This window comes from Austrofundulus limnaeus, unplaced genomic scaffold (assembly GCF_001266775.1).
Source record: "Austrofundulus limnaeus strain Quisiro unplaced genomic scaffold, Austrofundulus_limnaeus-1.0 Scaffold146, whole genome shotgun sequence".
NCBI classification, from domain to species: Eukaryota; Metazoa; Chordata; class Actinopteri; order Cyprinodontiformes; family Rivulidae; genus Austrofundulus; species Austrofundulus limnaeus.
The window spans coordinates 291774-296436 of record NW_013952548.1 but is presented as its reverse complement, the minus strand read 5'-3'; positions in this window follow the sequence as shown (position 1 = coordinate 296436).

The following is a 4663-nucleotide window of genomic DNA, read 5'->3' as shown; positions in this document are numbered from 1 at the left end:
AGTTTGACTTTTGTATTATTTTTATACACAGAAAAAAATGTTGTAATAATTAAGTACTTTAAGTATTGTGTAACTTCTAATAGGTGAGTGGGATTGAAGGATTAAAAAAGTAAAGAGGGACATGGAAATACTGAGTATTGATTTGATGTAGTTYTATTTATTCTGACTTTATCATATGAGGCCTGCAGAGGGAACTGATAAAATCTCAACTTAAATTACACGCATAATAATCTTAAACAACCGCATACTTTTTACTCTTCTCTAGTATGCTTTTAAAACATAATATTGTTATGAAGTGCATGTAGAGAGCATGTGTAAATGGGGAATATTTTTTATCGACTTATTAATTAGCCATAAACTCTATCACTGTCCCTTTGCAAATCTGTGTCACTGTCTTCATCAGCTGTACTTAGAACACCGCTTTGCCCCAAGCCTGCATTAAATAATAAATAAAAAACTGACAATAACATAAGAACTGGCAGTAAATCATCAAAGCTTTCACTGATTTTTTTTTGTTGTTGTTCCCGTAATTATTATTATTATTATTTGTGTCAATCAAGCAGCAACCACAGCTTCTCAGGAGACATGCTAAAGTAACAATTTATAAAAAGTGACAACACTTTTGAGAAAATGAGCAAAATTATGACAGTCATTTTTGGAAAAAAAATGATGCCGCTTCACCTAAAAATACCCATTACAGGCACAGGAGATATAACACTGAAATATTTGACATTTATGTCATATATCACAAAATTACATCTCTGGTGATCCTGTTTCAGGAGATTAAAATCACTCTTTATGAGCATTGAAATCGACGCAGTTTTACAGGGTTCTAACACATTAATTGTGACAGGTCTTTTTTGTTTGTGTGTTTCATGCTATCAGTATGGGACTTAAATGATGTTATTATGTTTTCCTATAAAGACGGTGACTGAAAGTACTGGCACTGAGCAATCTTGGTATTCTTTAAAGTTTGTTTTCATGACAAACACAAGCAGGTAGTTATCCACAATCAAGGTTAATCCATTTCTAGATGCAGAAGTAAGAATAACATGAATGAAACCATTTCATTTTTCAGATAATACCCTTTAAAGAAGTGAAGAAGAAAAAAATATGTTTTTAAAATGTAAAATAAACATTTCTACTCATTACTCCTTKTATTATGGCTGTGCCATTTAACATTGTATCAAACATTATAATTATTTGTAGCCTTATTTTTTTAATTTATTATGGTATTGGTAAAACTTTGAAATTATATTCCTGCACAATATAATGCGAGGTCACAAGACATCACTTTCAGTGTGAATGATTTTCAATAATGACCACAACAAACATTGGATCAGTTTTGATAAAACTAACTGATTTATAGCCATTTTTGCATTTTTTTTGACACAGTTGGCTGTGGCAGTCATCATGAAAAGGGTTGACTCCAAAAGTTAATCACTTCTATATGATTTTTTTAAATTTTTTCCTAAATTGTGTTTTGTGGATCATGAGATATTTTGGTGCTGCAACAAAGTATCTGTATTGAATCATTGAATACAGTGCTTTAGGTTCACTATGTATCGGATTTTTAAAATTAATTTTATCAACCCGTCTTCTGAAGAAGCGCCGTGTTGAAGGCTCGGAGGATCTACGTTTGTCAAGCACAGATCCACTGGGAAACTTACAGTTTCAGCAGCATTTAATTTAAAAAAAACTGTGTATTTGAGGTTAAACAAATGTTCATAATTAATTTCAATAAATTACAAGTTAAGAATGGCATGGACATGTCTCTTTTTTGTGTTGAAAAGACATCGAACCATAAGACTAAAGTATCGAACCAAACCAAATAGTGAATTTTCTGTACCGTTGCACCCCTAATAAACACAGGCAAAAACCTCATTATAGTCTTGATATTTCCACTCTACTGTAATAATCAGCTGAACATGATTGCAAGATTGAAATACTTTGTTTTTTGAGTGGAGAAAGAGGTAATAGCTGAAGAACTAGAATCACTGCATCATTAGACTGGTCTGAACCTTAAAGTAACTTGGCCAAATTGCAAATGTTCAACAATTAAAACTAACTTTTTTGAAGTTTAGGTACAGATTGCTCTGTGGCTCGGGTCTTGTGCTCAAACAAAACAAGTGAGGGAAAAAAATCACCTTGTGCAATATAGTGGAAAAAAGAAACCGTTGTTTTGTGTTGAAATTCACTTTAGATTTCCTTTGACCTCTGAGCACACACACTGCTAGTGTGTGAGCTTTGACACTTTGACCTTTTGGATTGTCCATTAAGCAGAAACTTTAAGGTCACAGCCATTGTCAACTGCTTCCACTGCTTGTATTGAGCAATGTGTGTGAGACCAAGACCTCACTAAAAGCTATTTGTCACATTCATAAGTAACATTAACTCCACTGAGGATCCATGTTTCTGCAGCGTCTGCTGGTGAAAACCTCTAAAGCTGTCAGAGAGCAGTGACACTTCAAGCATCAAGGTGAGATCTTGAGGTCAAGCACGGCTCTGCAGGGTGCTCTGGTAATTATCCTCTTTACCAACAGTCACACTTGTAGTGCACTTAATATAAACCCTGAGGATATTTGCCGAGCAGTTTCAGTTTGATCTTTTTCTTAGTTGGAAAAGAAAAAAAGAAATCTTCAATGTAACCTGAGTTCAGCTGCACTTGGAAAATCCTGACAAAGTTTTTAAAACAGTAAACAAGCTTCAATAGAAGTTCCCTTGTTAAAAGAAAACACTTATATCTATGTTGTTAAATGTGGTGAATTTAAGGAATAAGCCTGAATTAAGAAATGCATGCTAACATTTTGTCTCATTGAGAAGTTATAAGCTGTTTCCATCCAGTTTTAATGCTAATTTTGAGTGAACTTTTAAAATGTCGCAAAACAAAAAGTGTTTTCATCAACTGGTTTGGAGCAAATCAACCAGACTTTGCAAGGTGTAATTACATCAGAGGTTAACGTTACGCATGTCTGTAAACAGGAAGTAAAGTCACAAACTCACAGGGATACACATCTCGAGACAATGGAAAAGTTATCAGGAACGTGTTGCTACTATCAGGAAAATTGTAATTATTCTGTCATATCAGCTAATGTTGGCGATGTTACATAAGGTTTGGAGACGTAGAAAAATAAATGCAATTCCCTTCACGTTATGGGAATATCCAAGAAGACGCCCACAGCAAGAGGAGGGTCCAGCTTCAGCTGCAGCCACTACAATTATTGGACAACAGGAACTGCCCAATAATTGAGGTAAATGTCCACTTCGTCAGAACTTATTTTAAATGTTTCCATCTCCCCTCTTGTGCATTAACTCTTTTTCAGAAAATCCAAAAACCACCTCAAGCAAGCGTAAAAACCTTTTTTGCAAAATTGAGGTTTTTTTTTTCTAATTTTGCAAATTCCACCTTTTCTAATGCAATACTTCATAATGAGCGTAAAAAAACACGGATGCAAACACGACYATAGCCACTTAAGTCCAACCAAAGCAGCATTATGTGCAACCTCATGTGACCCTGCAAGATTTCATCTGTTAGAGCTCAAAGTGTTGTGAATGGCTCGCAGCTACTACCACAACACCTCATTTCAATATCTGTAAATATGATAAAGAAATAGCATGTTTTGCGTTGGATAAGCTGCATTAGCTGTGGCAGCAAACTCGAATTGTATCAACTCTAAAAGTAAAAGAGCATGGACATCAAGTTACTACTTTGGATTGTTGTATTTAAATTTGTCAAGTAGTTCATGAGATATTTTGCTAACAGACGAACACCTAGTGGTTACATCACATTTATATTTCATAGACTTGTAGTACTGAATGTGTCACTCCAAATTTAATTTCAGTGTTTATTTAATTGACAGTTATAGCCATTTTTTGGTTTGCTAAAGTCAATTAACTGTCRGCCATCTTGAATCTCATTGACTTTGAAAGATATTCAATTACTGATTACATGAAGTATTTCGTTTAAAGCAATTATCTGGTTTATGAAACATTTTACTTAAATGACAGCCATTAACACACACACAGACAAAGACATGAAACATTCTCCCTTGCCTTTAGAGGACTTGAAGCTGATTTTCTTTGAGTAATTCAAGCTGGCAGGTTCACTTGTTTGCGCTACTAAAATAAACTTGGCTAGCATCGGGATTATGTGGCACTTCACCTGCTTTGCTTTTTCCTAGAGGCTGAGCAAAGATCTGTGCTGAGAATCTCTCCTGCTTCTATTTTGGTTGAGCCCCMAAAAAAATGTTGTTACCTGTGGAGAATAGCTTGAGATCAAACAATGTCTAAAGGGGAGGACAGAGAGGCATGTTGCTTTGAAAAGACGCCAAAGCAAAGTGCTGTCAGAATCATCTAGCTGTAGAGGACACCGCCGTAAAAAATATAAGATAAGAGCGCTACAAGTTACCACTGACAACACTACTTTATTAGAATCAACTTGTAAATATTTTGGCATTAGCAGGATTTTTTTTGTCTGCCTACTCAAACATATTCCCATCACAGAACATGAAAATGAAGTCCAATCTCTCAACTTTTCATTTGAAAATGTTGCCATTTAAACTGAACGATGAATATACAGCGGGTAAAATAAGTATTGAACACGTCACCATTTTTCTCAGTAAATATATTACTAGAGGTGCTAATGACATGAAATTTTCACCAG